Consider the following 19,851-nt stretch of genomic DNA (forward strand, 5'->3'; position numbering starts at 1 on the left):
TGTTCTTGATGTCATCCCACAACTCTTCTGGTCTTCGGTCTTTAGTGTTTAATTCATCAAATCTGTTCTTCAGATGATCTCTAAATTCAGGAGGACCCAAAAGCTTTACTCCATTTGCGTCATCACAGTCTAACGTACTTTGAAAGTTAGGTCTTGCCCAGTTGTATTTTGAATGCCTCCTAACCTAAGGGGCTCATGTTCGGACAGTATATCTAACAATGTTCTGTGGCCATTCATAATGTTCTCAGTGACTAAACATTCAGAAATTGTCTGTCTGTCTCTCTTCTTCCTATCCTGTCTTGGTCTGGGTGCTGTGCTGCAACCTTCCACCATGGGTGACCTCACTGGTATTTAAAATTCAGGTGGCATAGCTTCCCACAAAATAACAACACACAAGCCACCACAACATGACAAACTGGCAGATGAATAATGGACTAATGAGGCTGCTTTGTTATTGTTATTGTTGTTGTTAAGTGTCATTGAGTTGGTTCCAACTTATAGTGACCCTGGATATGGTTTCCAAGAAGCAGCTGGTAGATTTGAACTGCCAACCTTGTGGTTATCAGTCCTGTGCTTATCATACAGTGCCATACCACAATAATTTATGATAAGTCGATTTCCCAAATATATTACAATTAAAAAAATAAGTTCAATTCTTTTTCCCATAATAGTTCAGAAAAGGAGTTCTAATCCATCCTTAGGTCAAGAAGTGTGTGTATTAGGTCTCTGTGTTAAGCAGGAATTTGCTTAGACTTTCTTTCTTAAACTGACATGGCAGTTTATTCTCTCGTCACTGGTCAATTGTCTTGGCAATGCAGCAAGACATGAATGCTTTTTAAATCTGAAACCCATCTGTCAGTCTTCCACTGACCAAAACCCAAAACATCTGTACATAAAATTCACTGCTCTTCTCCAGGTGTTTTTCTGCCCTAGTACTTACCTGTGTGCTTTGTAGCTGAGCTTCTTCATATATAAAATAAAATAGCACTGACCTGGCATTTTGGGAAGATTAAATAAAATAGCAAATGTCTATAATATGCACAACACAATGGCCATTTTACTGGTTCAATTAAATATTATTATTCAAGACCTATTACCACAAAGTATCTATAATCCTGTTTAAGTGTTCCTGTTTACTACTGACAGTTATGTTACTAAACTTTCTTGAAGTCTCTTTTTGTTGTTTCTTTCCTTTTTTGTCACAGCCCAGATGATTCTAGGAAGCAAATCATTGAAGAGTGAAATCCTGTGGTTCCGTCATTTTCAATCAACTCCTGTGTTGCTTTAATAAGTACCTGAGTAAAATAACTCTCAAGATATTGCTTTAGAAAATGCCTGCACTGTCTGGGCCTACATCAAGATTCCGGGGCTCAGAATGAATACAGCAGGTAGCTGCCACCATTGAGAATTGAACCTTAACAAGCTTTATTTCTGTCTGGGTTCGTTACACATTACACAAGGACATCCAAGGAAATGTCAAACGAGATCTTTTCATTTTCACTGGGATAAAATTAGACTGAGTATGATGAGCCAGGGGAAGGCGACTGAGGGCCCTGGGCACAAACTCCGTAATGTGGCTGTGCCCCCAGACTTATCCACAGAGTGTTTCTCCTGGTATTCTCAAACTGCTGCCAAATTTACCACTTGGTTCCTGTGTTGAGTCTCTTCATGTGACTTTCTGCTTATCCTGGCTTTGCTCTAAGTTCTTTTACACTCAGCCAGCTATCTTGGCGTCTCTGCCCTCAACTTCCCTAATCTGATACCCTGGCTCCCACGCTTAAACCCTGTCATGTCAAATCCAGCCTGAATTTGACACTATCCTGAACCTGCTCACTGGTTCCCTCCATAAGCGATAGGCTTTAGGCCCAGGGAGCCAGAAGCAACCTGCCAAACTCTTTCCTGCTGAATATTAGTAATTATTAGAGTCTGTCTCTCTACCCCCTTTTAATCTGTCCTTCGACCATTTGACTCAATCCCATTTCTGTTCAAATTATCCCTTTGTTTACCCTTTGAATTGAGTTCTGGTCATGTTGAGGTTACGAGTCGGCCTGCTAACCTCCTCAAAGTCAGCAGTTCAAAACAATCAGTGGTTCCGTGGAAGAAAGATGAGGCTTTATGCTCCCATAAAGATTTACACTCTCGGAAACCCTACATAAAGTCATTATAAATTGGCACCAACTCGACGGCACTTAACAACAACAACAACCCTTTGAAGTCTTGTAACCTTTTCAGATAGGAAGCCTTTACCATTTGACCTATTTTGACCAAATCTGATTTGGATCATTTTTAGCAAATCTATTACTTGACTGCTTCTTTGATAAATAAATATAATTTGACTATGATTTCCTTTGGTAAGGAATGAATCGTGTCCCTTAAAAATATTTGTTGAAGTCTTCAGCTCTGTAACAGTAGATATGAGCCTGTTTGGGAACCGAGATTTTGGTGTTTTTATGTTAATGAGGTCATAACAGAATAAGATGAGTTCTAAACCTAATCACACCAGATAGATGTCATACAGAAAAGCAGAATAGACATACAGACACACGTGCATAGAGACAGATGCCAAGGACCATTAATGAGCTCCCAGAGCTACTGACAGGAGGGACCCGTTCTTAGAGCCAACGCCCTGATGTGGTTGTCTAGCTTCCCAAACAGTGATACAACACATTTCTGTTCTTCAAAGACACACACTTGAAAAATGTCTTGTTATAGCTAAGAAACTAAGGTACTTTTGAATTCCGGCTTGAGTTTAGAGAATGTGATTTCCATAAGACTTTTCTTGGTAAAGATATGGATGCATTATTTATGATTCACTTCTCCTAACTACTCTCACCCCATTCCACACACTTATCCAAACCAACTGTGTTGCTGTCGTCATTCAGCAACACTACTGATTTTTGTAGAGCAGGGGTCTTCAACTTTGGTACTATTTACATTTGGAGTAGACGAGTCTTTGTTATTAAAGGTTGTCTTTGTCCTGTGGCCTGTTTAGCAGCATTCCTGGCTTGTACCCACTAGATATCAGCTGTTGTTGTTGTTGTTGTTAAGTCCTATTGAGTCAACCCCTACCCTGGATAGTGGTTCTGGGAATCCTGATGTATCGCTGCAGGATAATAAGCTGGACCACAAGGTGAGTTTGAACCACTAAGTCAGAAGTTCAAACCCATCAGCTGCTCCTGAGAAACCCCAGGCAGGGTCACTATGAAGCAGATCGACGGCACTTAACAACAACAACATAGGGTTCCTGAGGATTTAAAATGTCACGGGAGCAGAAAGCCTTATCTTTCTCCTGATGTTACAATAAAAATGTCTCTAGACATTATCAAATGACTCATCTGGGCAAAAGAATCCCCAGTTGAAAACCACTGTAGTTGATTAGTTCTACTGGATAGACATAAAGAATAAATATACTTTAGGTGGCTATGAATTATGTACAAGAGGCTCCTCAAATTCTTTCCCGACTTTCCACATTTTCTGAGGACCATATATGAAGCTTTCAATCACCAAACTAGGTACAGAATATCTCTGAATATGCTTACAAATGGACAGCTAAGATTTGAATTCTATTATGCATATCTGTATAGACCAAGTACTCAAGTCGAAATCTCGTCTTAAGCAATTGTAGACTTAGCAGTTTATCCCCTCCCACTTCTCCAATGCTCTGCTATATTTTCTAATTAGTGACTTCTATTTCACTACAGGAGAGTAGTTGCAGTCATAAAATAAATTCTACCATATGTTTTCTTTATAATGAAAAAAATAGATACTTGCCTGTTTTAAAAGCAGCTTCTCAGGCAAATTGATTGTAAGCACATGTCAGAGTTTTATTTCAAACTTGGCTGCAAGGGAGAAGAATTAGATTTCTCTGCTGGTGGATCTTGTTGGAAACGAAAGATGGACAGAAAATAGTGTCAATAAGATATAAAAAATTAATGTCTAGTTAAAAGTCATTTGGCTCATCACAAGAGTGATGGTTTTTCCCAGGGGTGGGGGGAACAACAACAAAACAAAACAAAAAAACACTTAAACTCATCAAAATCTAACAGAAATGTTGGGTATTTTCCAGAGCATGATAAAACAAAGTTCTGCTTTGACATCATTTCTTAAGGTTTTAGATCGTTTTCCTTTTTCTCACACTGAAGAACTTTAAAAAAAAAAAAAATGAGAAAAGGAGTGAAATATTAATAGATAGGCATCTTAGACAGAACTGCTATAACAGGAAACCACAAGTGGGTGAATTTTGCAAATTGAAAAATTTATTTTCTTATTTCTCAATTCAAGAGACTAGATAGATGTCCAAATCCAGGGTGTCATCCCTAGGGAAAGGTCCTGGTCAGCTGATGTGAGTCCTATGTTCCTTGGAGCTCTCATGGTATTTTAGCATCAGGCTTCTCCTGGGTCTAAGAGGTTCTCAGCACAGGGACCCCAAGTCCAATGGACACTCTTTACTTCTGGCATTCCTGGCTCTTCTTTCTTGGTAGTGATGAGCTAAATCCCTCTCCTCTCCGCTCATTCATCTCTTTTATGACTTGTGAGAAAAAAGATGTGACTCAAGAAAGAATTGACTTGAATTACACCATCTTATAAGGTCATGACTCAATGTACACCACACTCTGACCTTGCTTCATTAACATAGAGATTAGGATTTACACAAAATGGAAGATGCTTACATCAGATCACAAAATGGAGGACAACTACACAATAATGAAAATCGTGGTCTCACCACATTGAGACGTATTTTGAGGGGACACATTTAATCCTTTTACCAGAAGAATACTTCTAGAAGATATTACTCCAAAACTTTCTTTCTTATCATTAGCTTTATTTCTGCCCCTTCCTAGAACACATTTTTCTTTAGAGCTCCACCATTGGATACTCTACCTACATTTATGGGACATCTCAATGATAAATTTTGACATTTCTCATGATTGTACCCTTTTCCCTTCAGCTATACATTTTTTTTCTAAGTAAGATTAATTCCTAATAAAGCTACTAATTATACAGTAGGAGCCCATTTGGGGCTTTGATTTATACAGTGTAGTTTCTTTTGAGGCCTTACTAATGACATGAAGGTAGATAGCACCTTTAGTCTTCTAAGAATGGACCTTTATTTCTCAGATACCTATACAAACACTACCTGAAGAACAAACCCCAGTTCTTAGTGACTGTACCTGCTGTTTCTCACTATCCTATATATTCAAGGCTTCCCTACCTTTGCCCACAATACAGTTATCACTCCATATTTATAAGAGATTTTCATGTCTACCTTCTTTCATTCAGATTGTACTCACTTAGATTTACTAGAAATAAGAACTAGACATGCTATGCTATTCAGTGATATACTCCCCTCATATCAACCCATGGACTGTGATATAACTTGAATATTCACACTTTACAGGTTTGACTGGGTTCTTAGGAAAGGCCTAAAATTCACCCCAATATTAAGGGTTACCTTGACATCTGGGGAAAACAAGTAGGGCCTCGATTAGCCTAACTGGGATTTCCCTCCCAACTCTACTTCAACAAATCAAGTTTCCCAACCAGACAGTTGTCTTTATCAAAAGGACCAGGTACATTTCTTCCCATCACCCCTGTTTATTCATTCTGTTCCTTTGTGCAACCTCCTCGTGGTCCTGCACAGGATGCACTGTCCCACTCTCGTGGGCTGTGAGCATAGGCTACTATAGACTGCTGGTCAGTCTCACCTGTCTAGTTACAGAGTCATGTGTTCAGCCATCCTCATAAACGTAGGGAGGGAATCCAGTCCTCAAAAACAGGGCAAACAGAAGTAAGTAAAATAAAGATGCACCTTATCTTTGTGTTAAATATGGTGGGTTAGGAGGATTGTTCTTCAAATTACATTTTTAAAATTGAATATGAACACAATAAAATGTACAACTCATAGAGTACAGCTCAATTAATTTTACATAGGCCTTATAGTATTTCAGATCCATCTTGTTTTTAAAATACTACTGGTGTGGCTATGCAGGATAATGTGCTGGGCGACAAGGTCAGTTTGAGCTGCAAAGTTGGCAGTTCTAACTACCTGTCGCTCCTGGGAAACCCAATACAGGGTCTCTAAGTGGCACTGTGGGCTAATGCATCACACTGCAAAGTCGATTGAACTGCAAAGTCAGTGGTTCAAGCTCACCAGGTTCTCCTTGGAAACCCTATACAGGGTCACGATGGGTCAGATTTGACTCCACGGCACTTAACAACAACAACAACATTGTTATTACCAAGAAATCTGTTGTCAGTCTAATGAAGTTGTTTTATAGGCAATTTTTTTCTTTTCTAGAGGATGTTTTCTCTTGAATTGTTTGATATTTTACTAACTAATTTGTAGGTATGCAGGTGATTTGAATATTTGGATGCAAATATGTATGTTTTGTTGATTTATGTTTTCAATGAGACAGATAATGGAATTTTATGTCCATATGTACTCTTTGTAACTGTTGTTCCAGTAAAGATCTAGAGCATTTCTGTCATCCCAGGAGGTCCTTCTTCAGAGTTCACCAGTAACCTAACTGTTAACTTCAGAGGACAATTTTGGTTGTTTTGGACCTTCACAGAAACATAACAAAACCTTATGCACACTAATAATGCGCTATTTTTTTTTTTTAATTAAAAGCCTATTTTAGATTTTCTAGATTCTCAGTTTTGTGATTAGTATGTTCATACTAACAATATGTCATTGTTATTAAGTACAGTTGAGTCATTCCCAACTCAAGGAGTGGCTAAGTTAGCAGTTCAAATCACCTTTGTAGTCGAGTGTTTATTCTACAGTGCCACACCAGGACTCCACTAATAATACAGGTAAAAACTGATGAAATAATTACAGTTTTGCAGTAGAATATAAATTAGAATAAAAACAGACAAACTGTGTCTATAAAAGAACAGATAGTAAATATTTTAGATATATTCTTCTTTGTTTTATGTTTTCATTTGTTACAACAGTGTACCAATGTAAAAACTACTTTTAGCACAATGACCATGCAAAATAGGCTGTGTCTCACAATTTTTTAACCTGAGGTTTAGAGTGCTTCTTACTTACCTATTTTCCCACAGAATAAGTATTATCTACTCTTTCTTTTGTCTAGTCTAAAGTATGCCTTTTTCTTTTCCAAATACATTTTTATGATTGATAGAAAATTGCATATAATTCAATTTGTGGCAATTTTAACAAACTAATTCAGCATGAGAAAGGTTTCAGAGCTATGAAAAATTATAGTTTTTAAAATAAGGTTTGGGGAATAAGGTGTGTTTAGAAAGCAGATGACTGTGTTGTTGTCATTGATGTTAAGGGTCATTGAGTAGGTTCGGACATAGGTACCCTGTGTAGCATTTCCAAGGAGCAACTGGTGAGTTTGAACTGCAGACCTTGCAGTTCAAACTGAACTTGCAGTCATCCAAATTTTCATAAAACATGGAAATTAATGTAAAAGGAATTAGGGCATTTAATATATTTACTCTGTGTCTAGCCCTACCCTTTTTATTTTATCAATTATTCTCTATGAAAAATCCCCCACCTTTTCACAAACTTTGATTTGAAAAAAATCTTCACAATTTTCTTACAGTAGTCATATTAGAAAGAAGGTACCTATAATTACTACCAACCACAATATAAGGATCTGGATGAAATGATAGAAAAATGTAGAACAAAATTCATAATCATAACAGTGACCAGACTTACTGAGGTAAGACCTAAGAATATGGTCCTTAGACACCCTTCAACTTTGGGTCAGAATCCACTCCTAGAGATCACCTCTCAGTCAAACAATTGTTGTTGCTGTGATTAAGTGCCATCAATTCAATTCATAGTGAACCTACGTACACAAGAACAAAACACTGCCCAGTTAGTTCTATGCCATCCTCAGAACTGTTATTGTTTCATTTTAAGTACCTTCCAACTTGAGGGGCTCATTTACTGCCATTGTATCTGACAAAGTTCTGTTGCTACTCATAAGATTTTTCAGTGATTAACCATTCAGAATTTGTCCACCTGTGTCTTCCTAGTCTGTCTTAGTCTGGAAGCTCTGCTGAAGCCTGTCCATCATGGGAGACACTGCTAGTATTGAAAATACTGGTGGCATAGCTTCCAGCATCCCAGCAACACACAAGCCACCACGGTATGACAGATTGACAGGTTAGTGGAGGCTGCTAAAGAGCTGGCCGATAAAATGGATAATCACACTCTCTGTTCTGAGGAGAAGTCCTGGGGTGTGGGATAAAGCACTGGACCAAAAAGTTGGTTTGAACCACAAGGTCAGTGGTTCAAACTCACCAGGTGCTCCTTGGAAATCCTATAAATGATCACTATGAGTCGGAACCAACTCAAAGACACTTAACAACAACAATTCTGAGGCAGAGTGTGCCCCTCAAAACAACAGCCACACAAGGCAGAAAAAGCAGCATTTGCCCCAAAACAAAGCTCAGGAGGTAAGAAGGGGCAAGAAAGATAAGGAAATGGAAGCAGGAGCCCAAGAAGGAAATAGGAAGAATGCAGTTAAATTGAAGGAATTACAACTAGTGTCCCCAAACAAAATGTGTTTAAACTGTTGAATGGGAAACTAATTCGCTCTGTAAACTTTCACACAAAACAACATAAAATGTTCAGAAAAATTAAGGAGCAAGACACTATAGCTATGTCTTCCAAAAAACATAACAAAGTAGCTGGTCAACACAGGTAGCAAATGTATCATTCTCACCATAGTTACAAACTCACTTGTGGCATTTGGTTTTTTCAGTACATAGCATCTATCTTGCTGTATTGAGTGCTTGATCTTATCTGTCTGAGATTGGGGCCAGCAAATGTGCTAATTGTGACTTTATGTAACAACTTTAGTCACTCAGGAAAGAATAAAATTTCCTAATAAAAGATAATGCAGTCTTCCTCAGCCAGCCCAAAGGGTTTTATTATTTTAGAATCCTCTTTATCTTTGGAAATTCTAAATCATATTTATGAGACATATTTATACTTAGAGTAAGCATTGCTAGAACCCTTTGCAATGAACTAAAAAAATGGGAGTCCAATAATGATCTTGTTTTCCAGGGTTGTTGTTTTTTTTGTTTTTTTTCCCAGCTCTGTTTTGTAATTAAAAGAACTGTGGGTTTGATTGTAGGTGGGAGGCTATGCCAGCCACTCTTTTGGCCAGCATTGGTTTTCCAGAAACACACATGTCTTGTTTTGTATGTGCTGGTTTAAGATTCAGATGATCATGTGTTGAAGGGCGATGCCTGTCATTAAGACTACAACTGCAAGACCCAGCCTGCCAAAGCACCATCCAAATGCGTACGTGAGAGGGAGATCATTTGGGGAATTTAATCACGGAGCCTGCCTGATCAACAACTAAATTTTAATGAATTGAACTCGAGTTCCAGTTTGACAGAGTAACATCTGGAAATCTGCTTATAAACTGGAAGATCCACAAATAAACCAGGATCTCTTGAACTTTAATTGCGTTCTCGTCTTACACAAAAGGTTCTTTCCTAGGCTGGAGCTTATCTTTTAGTCATGATAATGCTTTTAAACATGAAGACATTTCCGTGTTTTACTGTATTGTTTGACATTAAGTATTTTTTCATCTCTATTATTTATCGGTCCACAGGGAGTGAGGGAGGATGTTCAATATGAAGCTAGGATGACACATCTCTAAGTTTCTTTTTGAATGCCATCCTACAACACAGCTGATTACAGGAATTTGAAACAAATACACTCCTGGAGCAAATTCCTGTTTGTACATTTAGGAACAAATATGTAAAACTATGTGACTACGTAAGCTAGAAATGACAATAAACAGTGTGCGTGTTTTGTCCTTTCTCAATGTAGATCGTCTATTTTATAGGTATAACATATGAAGAGGCTATTCAGCAATTAAAATAGAAATGCATATTTTTTCTTCTGTGATAGGAAAAATCTCCAGGGTGGAAAACAGTAAAATATTAGCTATGGCTTTCAGAGGATCTACTGAGACTCTAAAGGCATCAAGTTAGAAAATCCAGATTAAAAGAGTCACAATATGAGAACGTATTACCCTAAAGACACATGACTTCTGAGCTTTACACACATTAAATGCTTTTCTATGGGCTTCCTTTCCTTTTATGAGCCAAAACACATCTTAGAAAAGCAAAAAAAAAAAAAAAAAAAGTCAGAGTCACCTAAAAATGAAATAATTAAGGTAAAGGAATGGGGTAGGGGTACAAAATTATCCTCTTCACTGTGTTGTGTGCAAAGGTGTTGTCTACATTAACCTTAAACACACAAACTGCCACACTTTGAGTATAGTCCAGGAAGAACCTGCTCTTCCTAATACTGGATTTTTCTCTCTCCTTATACAACAGGAAAACTGAAAACAATGTTTGCAGATGCCCTAATGAATCATTTAATTAAATCCTGCTCATAAGGAATTCCCTGGGTCCATGCTAAACCCAGAACTTGTACTCAAAAGAAAGTACATTCACAGAGGTGCCATAACCTCTTAGCGTTAAGGCTTTCTATTTCCCCACACAACTCACTCTAACAACTCTAATTAGAGAAAGAAAAGTCTAATCTGGCAGAAAGTGAAACAAGGCAGACCCAGACTGAAGTAACTTTTTATTTTGATTCACACTTTTTTTTTTTTTCCGAACATTTCATTGCGGTCTGAGGGAAAGTTTATAGAACAAATTAATTTTCCATTCAGCAATTTAATCACATTCTGTCTCGTGACATGATGTAAACTTGTTTCTGCAACCTGCAAATAAATTAATTGGAGTATGAAATAGCTATAAACACATGTGCATCATTATCACTTAAATTGCATTGTCTATCATAAGGATTAATAATCTTCCTACTGGCAATTACTCTATGCCAGGTTTTATGAACATACTAAATATTTTCTCATTTAATCTTCACATACTTCCTGTAAGGTGAGCATTAGATTTTCATTCTACAAATGCAAGAGTACAAGTTCAAGAAGGTCAAGTGACTTGTCCAAAGTCCCATGACTGATACAAAACTCACTACTGTGGATTTGTATAAGTAAATGATCCCTACAGCTCAATTGAATACAAAAGATACAATATCTGGAAGTGAAGTCTCTACTCATAAATCTTTCAGTAATCCAGAAACTAATGTTGTCGCTAAGTGCTGTTAAGTTGGTTTCAATTCATAGTGATCCTGTTTATAGTTTCCAAGGCTGTGCATCTGCAGAAACAGAAAGTCTCCTCTTTATTCTGGAAGCTGGTGGACTCCAACCGTTGACCTTGTGGTTCACAGTCCAGTGATTAGCTTATGGAGCCACCATGCTACCTCCAGAAAGACTGTAATGCAGTTTTCTTAAATTCGATCAGAGGTGCAATTGAAGTGACGAAACTTTTATCCAGTAGAGAAACTGTGTTGATGTGTTTGGGTGCTGTCGAGTTGATTCTTACTCATAACAATTCTTTCTGAATGTAGTGGTCCCCTCCACCATGAGGGCTTTCCAGGTTGTAATCTTCATGGGCACTGATTTCCAGGTCTTTCTCCCAAGGAGCCACTGAGTGGGTTCCAAGTGCCAACCTTTTAATTATCAACCGACTGTTTAATCATTGTACCACCAGGGTTCCTTGGATAATTGTTGTTTTTGTTAAGTGCTGTCAAATTGGTTCTGACTCATAGCAACCCTGTACAGCATTTCTGAGAAGTGGCTGGTGGGTTTGAACCCCTGACCTTGTGCTTAGCAGTTCAGTGCTTATCCTACAGCTCCATTCCAGGATAATCTATAAAATATGCGTTTTCTAATTTAATGCATAACGCTAATTTTTCCATGGAAAAAATGATAATTTTTCTTTTTCTGTTTTGAAGACAATGCCCCATAGCTTAAAGTAAGGAATAAACTATTTGTCCTGCTAGAACATCTATGTGAAATGTAGCCTAATTAAGTCCACACAGGCAAAAGGGCTCAAAGCTTGGCTGCCTCTGCCCTGTCCTCATGCTCTGTCCAGAACACAGAACACTTACTGTATCCGGAATGCATCAAGCAGGGGAAAAAAACAGACGTTCTTCCTCTCATCCAAACAGGAAAACTCAAACCCCTGCCCCCTGTGGGAAATCTAATAGTTCACAAACTCTCTAATAAAATGAACCTAAACGTTTCACTTAAAGGTACAAGTCTTCCATTGCAAGCTCTCACTCAGAAGCCTGAATTGTTTGCATTCCATGCTTTAAAACTGCTTTGCTAATTGCGGTAGTCATATTGTTGTTTTAGGTAGGTGCATGGAGTTGGCTCAAACCCATAGTGACCACGTGCAGAACAAAACAAAACACTGCCCAGAACTGCACCATCCTCACAATTATTGCCATGCTTGAACCCATTGCTGCTGCCACTGTGATCCATTTCGTTGGCAGCCTTCCTCTTTTTCGCAGACCCTCCACTTTGCCACGCATGATGTCCTTTTTCAGGAGCTAATCCCTTCTGATAACGTGTTTGAAGTATGAGAGACCAAGTCTCACCATCCTGGCTTCTAAGGCACTTTCTGGCTGTATTTCTTTCAACACAGATTTGTTTGCCCTTCTGGTGGTCCACGGTACTTTCAATATTCTTCTCCAACGCTATAACTCAACATCAATTCTTCTAGGGTTTTTCTTATTCGTTGTCTAACTTTCTCAGGTATATGTTATTGCTGTTGTTGTGTGCCATCGAGTCAGTTCCGACTCGTAGTGACCCTTTATAGGGTTTCCGAGGAGTGGCTGGTGAGTTTGAATTACCAACCCTGCAGATCATGCATATGAGTCTATTAAAATTTCCTGGCTTGGGCCAGGTGCATCTTAGTCCTTAAATTGATATCTTGAACACTTTAAAGGGGTCTTGTGCAATAGATTTGCCTAATGCAATATGTCATATGATTTCTTGGGTGTTGTTTCTATAAGTGTTGTGGATCCAAACAAAATGAAGTCTTTGACAACTTCAATCTTTAATTTTCATTAATCGTGATGTTATTTATTAATCTAATTGTGAGGATATTTGTTTTCTTTACATTAAAGTGCAATCCATAATGAAGACTGTAGTCCTTAGCCTTCATCAGTAAGCATTTTAAGTCTTCTTTGCTTCCAGCAAGTAAGGCTGTTAATGATTCTCCCTCTCATCTTGATGCCACATTCTTCTTCATATAATCCAGTTTCTTGGATTATTTGCTCAGTGCACAGATTGAGGAAATATGGTGATAGTTTATGACTCTGACACACTCTTTTACTGATTTTAAATCATTCAGTGTCCCATTGTTCTATTCAAATGACTATGTACAGGTTCCTCATGAACACAGTTAATTGTGGAATACACATTCTTCACAATATTATCCAAAGTTTGTCATGATCCACACAGTCAAAAGCCTTTGTATAGTCAATATAGCACAAATAAACATCTTTCTGGTATTCACTTTTCAGCCAAACTCCATGTGACGTCAGCAATGATATCCCTTGTTTCATGTCCTCGTCTGAATCAGTTTGAACCTCTACCAGTTCCCGGTCAATGTACTGTTGCAGTCATTTAAAAATATATAGTCATAGAATATTAAGTTATATTTAAGATCCACACTCTTCAATATTTTAATCCATGACTGATTAAATTGATTGAGACCAAACTTTGCATTTTACTAAGTCTATCAAGGATCCCAGCCTACCTGTGAGAACATTTTCATTTGGAAAAATACACTGCAGCAAATATCAGACAACTGATAGAGGATTTCAGGTTTTGATATTTAAATTCTCTTGATGCTTCCACCTCAAGTAATTTTGCTCCAAAATTAGCAATGCTAAACAACAGATCTCAAATTAAGAACAGACCTAGTCTTGACCAAATAGTAGAGAAAGCACAGGACTGATAATTAGGCCAGGGGAAGAAGATTGTTTTGTAAGAACAGCCAGGTCAACAATTATCCCTGCTTCTTGCAGCAACCACCGAGGCCCATTATTTGAGGCAGGGAGCTTATTTTAAGCCCTGATAAGAAAGGATGTTTATAGAGCTGTCTCTCTTCTGCTGCTGGCTTATTGAGTAAGCTGGACAATTTTCTTACACCTGAACTCTCATTAAAATATTTAAGGTATCCTGTGCCCCTAGAAGGAATGAAAAGCTTTATATTGCATCGGCACCTTGATGGAGATCAGCATATACTGTGATTAACTGAAGGAAGGTACAGTTCTGTGTCTGTTCCAATCATATGTGTTGTTGTTGTCAAGTGCCATGGAGTTTACACTCTTGTAAAAGCTTTCCTAACTAGTTAAATAATTTTCACTTCATTATGTCCATTTGTTAGAAGAAAAAGAGAGGATCAGAAGAAGGGACTTGGCAAAAATCATGTCATTAAGAAGTACTAAAACTTGACACCTGGAGTATTAGTGGTACTGTAGGATAAGCCCTATCTAACTTAATAACCACAACGTAAGCAACTTATACCCACAAGCCACTCCACGGGAGAAAGAGAAACTTTCTGCTCTGGTAAAGATCTACAGTTTGGGAAGCCCTAAACACAATTGCTATGAGTTGGGACCAAGTCGACAACACCTAACAACAACAACAAAACTTGCCACCAGGTTTGTTTTTTTCCCTAAAGTTTTTATTGTGAATTATGTGATAGTTTACATGGGAGAACATTAACTTTACATTCATCCTATCGTATATCATTTCATTGCCTTGGTTACAATCCCCTCCATGCATCATCAACCAACCAAAGGGTATACCCTGCAAGCCTGCCACCTGGTCATCAGCACACAGGCCCTTTCCCTCTCTGGGTCCAGAGTCCCCAGCTGCTCCATCTCTCCACGTTATTGTCTCTGCCTCCATCTCTGCTTGCCACCAGGTTTTGCTGATTTTAAGTCCATTGGTCTCAATATGAATGGCTTCAGGGTAGAATGTGAAAACGTATGGAGTATGCTAATTTCATAATGCTCCTGGAAATACAGACATGTTCTCGTTTACTCAGTCATGGCACTGTTTCATATAAAGAAGCTATTAGTTTTGAGAGTAAATGTCTACAGAGAAACTTATTCAGTTAATTATTCTTCCTTACTGATGACTTTCTATGTGTCGGAACAGACTCAACGGCACTTAACACCAACAACTGTTGACATTGCCTGATTTCTTAACCCCAGTCTGCCAAGACGGGATCGCCCACTAACAGAATATGTGTAAGTTTCACTAGGACGAAGTAGAATTGTATATGGCTGATACATGCAGTTAAGCTCTCAAATGCTAACTGAAATGTTGGAGGTTTGAGGCCATTTAAAGGTGACGCCTAAGAAAAGCACGGCCGTCTACTTCCAAAGGGTCACTGCTGAAAACTCTCTAGAATGCAGTACTACCCTACACATATGAGGTTGCCATTAATCAGTTTGACTTGATAGCAACTGGTTTGGTTTTGATTTTTAGCAAGAAGAGGGAAAACAGTGAATTTATAGGAGAGAATGAAATGTTGACTGCATTAGAGTCTGCTTCAAAAGGAGACATGGACAGAGAAGAAGGATTTAAAGATCAAGAAAAGATTGCATAGCAAGCTGTCATATGCATTAAAAAAAAAAAAAAACCCGATGAAAAAAATCAGATGAAATATTTCCACATTTATAAATGAAAGAAAAAATGTAGAGTATTATGTGCATGGTGGTGATGGTCCTGTGCCGTGGAGTCGGTTCCAACTCATAGCGACCCTGTACAGGGTTTCCGAGGCTGTAAATCTTTACGGAAGCAGAAAGCCTAATCTTTCTCCCACAGAACATCTGGTAGTTTCGAACTTCTGACCTTAAGGTTCGCAGCCCGATTCGTAAGCACTACACTATAGGTTTCTATTAATCTCCTTAGAAACAAAATCAATTCTAAAACATGGTATGACAATTTAAAACAATGCTAGATATAGTCAAAGAAGCTATATATATTTCTGTGTATGTGTATTTAAAATACAAAGAACATGTAAATTATAAGCACACATCAATTTATAATAAATGTCAGGCATTATAAAAATAAAATTATGATACAGAGAAGTTTCCTTATAGAATTTAAATAATCTGCATAATCGACTTGGTTTATCTCATCCTAGTTCCTGGTTTAAATTAAAACCTGTCACTGCTGAGTTGTTTCCGACTCATATCAAACCTGTAGGATAGAGTAGAACTGCCCCTTGGTGTTTTAAAGACTGATCTTTATGTATGCCGACTATCATGTCTGTCTTCTGGGGATTTTTTGTTGTTGTCGTTAAGTGCCAGTGGATTTGAACCGCTGACCTTGCAGTTAGTAACCCAGTGCATATCCTTCAGTGCCACACCTGGTGAGTTTTAGCCACTGCATCACCAAGGCTCTTTTACTGAAGTTGTTGTTTTTGTTGTTGTTGTTGTTGCTGAGTGCCATGGAGTTGGTTTCAACTCATAATGACCTTGTAGAGGGTTTCTGAGGCTGTAAATCTTTGTTAGGAGCAAAAAGCCCCATCTTTGTCCCGTGGAGGAGCTGGTGAGCTGTAATCACTGACCAGTGCTTATCCTACAGTACCATCAGCATACCAATTACTTAAATTACTATCTATAAATTATTGATGTCCAGATATTTCTTCTGCAGTCCCAATTTGTGTGGTTTCTGTCTACAATTTGACTACAGCACAGAGAACACAAACATGTTTTCAAAACTGGGCTTATAGTCTTACATTCTCCCAAGTGACCCCTTCCTGTCTTGTCTACCGGAATCAATGGATAATATTGCCATCTACCTATTTGTTGAAGCATGGAATCTAGGCATTTCCCATTTAACCTAATTTATTGAAGCCTTTAAACTTAAATAAGTTTTCTTCTTCAGACAAGTTGCTGAAATTACCAGAATCAATTACAAGCCCAGGTTGGTAACCAAATCAACACCTTGTCCTGACATGGTTCCTGAATTTTCTCTTTCCATGGTCTGGTGGTAGGATCAGTAAGGTCGGTAGTTCAAAGTCACTAGCTGCTCATCAGAAACCCTATATAGGGTCGCTTTGAGTGGGAACTCACTGGACTGCTCTTAACAACTGCAGCATGATCTTGTACTCAAATACTAAATACCCACCTATTTCCATGGCCAAATTCTGGACATCATTGAATTTGCTCCACTCCTGAAAACCATCATCCCAACCTGACTCTGTCTTATTCTTTATCTACTGCGAAGTGATAGAGCCCTAATGACTCAGTGAGTAAGCACTTACCTGCTAACTTAAAGTCAAGATTTAAAAGACTGTAAAGCTTTACAGGAGCAGACAGCCTCATCTTTCCCCATGGAGCAATTGGTGGATTTGAACTGCCAACCTTGTGATTATCAGTCCAGTGCCTATCCTACAGAACCACCAAGACTCCTTATAAGGCAGGTGGTTGTTGATATTGTTAGTGTTGTTGAGTCAGTTCCAACTCAGAGCTCCCTGGCCTGTATAGCGTTTTCTGAGGAGCAGCTGGTAGGTTTGAATCACCAACCTTGTGGTTAGCAAGTAGTGGCAGTTAATATTTGGAAACAAGAGGAATTCTGTTTGAATTCCCAGGGCTTCTCATAAGCCTAGGAAACTAACACACTCACAGGTTCTTAGGATGAACATTTTGAGGTATGATTATTCTACCTCCCACATTGGCCAGAACATATGTACATGTTCAACTTTACTGAGTTATTACTAACTTTCTTTACAAATTGGTTGTTCTAATTATTCTCACTCTAAAAATGTAAGAGTTTCACTCTTCCCACACGCTTCATGTTAACAAAATTTTGAATTTTGTCTAGTTAATACTTTAATTTACATTTCATTCTGACTACTGCTGAAGCAATTATATTTTCATGTATGTAAATTTTATTATTTTGATTGAATTTACTTTAACATATTTGCCTTAATTTTCAGGAAAGGAGCTCTGGTAGTGATTACAAATCGGGCTGCTAATCTCAAGGTCAGTGGTTCTGTGGGAGAATGATGAGGCTTTCTGCACCCGTAAAGATTCACAGCCTTGGAAACCCTAAACAAGACTGCTATCACTCGGAACTGATTAACTAGCACACCACCACCACCACCGATTCTGAGGGAGATAGTCTGTCTTTTTATTATTAATTTTTGAATTTTGCAAAATGTATAACCTAGAAATGAATCCTTTGTCATTTATAATAGTTGTAAATATGTTTCCCCATTGTGGCTGAAATGATCACTTATATATTCATCTAATCCCACTGTATTTTTAAAGCTAGTCATTCATAATTTTTTTTCTTTTTTGGTTCATTGTTAGGTTATTAGGTACCCTCGAGTTGGTCCTGACTCATAGTGACCTTATGCACAACAGAATAAAACACTGTTTTTGGTGTTTTATTGAATGTCTGGTCCCAAACCTGCATTCATTTCTACACATGAGCCCATTGCTGCTGCAACTGTGCCAATCCCTCTCGTTTGGGACCTTTCTCTTTATTGCTGAACTTCCACTTTACCAAGTATGATGTCCTTCTCAGGGAGGGACTGGCCCTTCCTGATAATATATACAAAGTATGGGAGATGAAGTCTGCCCATCATGACTTCTAAGGAACATTCTGGCTGTACTTCTTCCAACACAAATTAGTTTGTTACTTTGGGCAGTCCATGGTACTTTTAATATTCTCCTCCAACCCCATAACTCAAATGCATCAATTCTTCCATGGTCTTCTTTATTTATTGTCCAACTTTCACATGCAGATGAGGTGACTGAAAATACTATGTTACTATGAAAAAACATCGGGTCAGGCACACCTTACTCCTCAAATGGATATCTTTGTTCTTGAGCACTTCAAAGAGGTCTTGAGCAACAGATTTCCTAATGCAATACATCCTTCAATTTCTTGACTGCTGCTTCCATGAGTGTTGGTAGTTGATTTAAGCAAAATGAAATCCTTGACAATTTCAAACTTCTCTCCATTTAGCTTGATGTTATTTATTGGTCCAGTGATGAGGATTTTTGTTTTCTTTAAATTGAGGTGCAATACCAAAGGCTGTGGTCTTTGATCTTCATCAGTAAGAATTTTAAGCCCTCTTTGCTTTCAGAAAACAAGGTTGTATCATCCATATGTCACAGGTTGTTAATGAGTCTTCCTCTAATCCTGATGCCATGTTGTTCTTCATACAATCCAGCTTCTCAGATTATTTGCTCAGCATACAGGTTGAATAAGTATGGTAAAAGAATGCAACCCTGGAGCACACCTTTTTTATTTTAAACCGTTCAATGTTCCCGTGTTCTGTTTGAACAACTGCCTCTTGGTCCAGGTACAGATTCCTCATGAGCACAATTAAGTGTTCCAGAATAGTCATTCTCTGCAATGCTGTCCATAGCTTGTCATGATCCACATAACTGAAAGCCTTTGTGTACTCAATAATGCATAGGTAAGTTATCTTTCTGGTATTCTCTGCTTTCAACCAAGAGTCATCTGATGTCAGCAATGATATCCCACTTTCCACATCCTTGTCTGAATCTAGCTTGAACCTCTGGCAGTTCCCGGATAATGTACCGATTAAGCCATTTTAAAATTATCTTCAGCAAAATTTTACTTGCTTTCAGTATTAATGATATTGCCCTATGATTTCTGCATTCCATTGGGTCACGATTCTTTGAATAGGCACAAATACGAATCTCTTCCAACCAATTGGCCAAGTAGCTGTCTTCCAAATTTCTTGGCATAGATGAGTGAGTGCCTCCAGTGCCACTTCACTTTGTTGACAGATTTCAATTTGTATTCCATCAGTTCTCAGTGCCGTGTTCTTTGCCAATATCTTCAATGCACCCTGGACTTCTTCCTTCAGGATCATTGGCTCTTGATCATATGGTACCTCTTGAAATAGTTGAACATTGACCATTTCTTTTAGGTACAGTGACTCTGTGTATTCTTTACATCTTCT

This window comes from Chrysochloris asiatica, unplaced genomic scaffold (assembly GCF_000296735.1).
Source record: "Chrysochloris asiatica unplaced genomic scaffold, ChrAsi1.0 scaffold00065, whole genome shotgun sequence".
In the NCBI taxonomy this organism is placed as follows: Eukaryota; Metazoa; Chordata; class Mammalia; order Afrosoricida; family Chrysochloridae; genus Chrysochloris; species Chrysochloris asiatica.